Raw genomic sequence first — 457 nt, forward strand, 5'->3', positions numbered from 1 at the left:
AGCTGTCGGCGTGCTGGTTTTTCTCCCAGCCGCAGCGTGATCCCTTCAGGGAGGATTTTTCTTATATTATTTTTTTAAAAACTCACAGTGAGAGAATTTTATTTTTTTAGCAGGATTTTAAATTAGAATGAACAAAAAATGGAAACCTATTAGGATTATGGCAAACAGAAAATGTCTACTAGCCGGGGCTGGCCCCGTGGCCGAGTGGTTGAGTTCGCGCGCTCCGTTGCAGGCGGCCCAGTGATTCATCGGTTCGAGTCCTGGGCGCGGACATGGCGCTGCTCGTCGGACCACGCTGAGGCAGCGTCCCGCATGCCACAACTAGAGGAACCCACAACGAAGAATATACAACTATGTACCGGGGGGCTTTGGGGAGAAAAAGGAAAAAATAAAAAAAAAAAATCTAAAAAAAAAAAAAAAGGTTCAGGGGACCTTTTTAAAAAAAAAAAAAAAAAAA

This window comes from Equus quagga, unplaced genomic scaffold (genome assembly GCF_021613505.1).
Source record: "Equus quagga isolate Etosha38 unplaced genomic scaffold, UCLA_HA_Equagga_1.0 HiC_scaffold_3972_RagTag, whole genome shotgun sequence".
Lineage (NCBI taxonomy): Eukaryota > Metazoa > Chordata > Mammalia > Perissodactyla > Equidae > Equus > Equus quagga.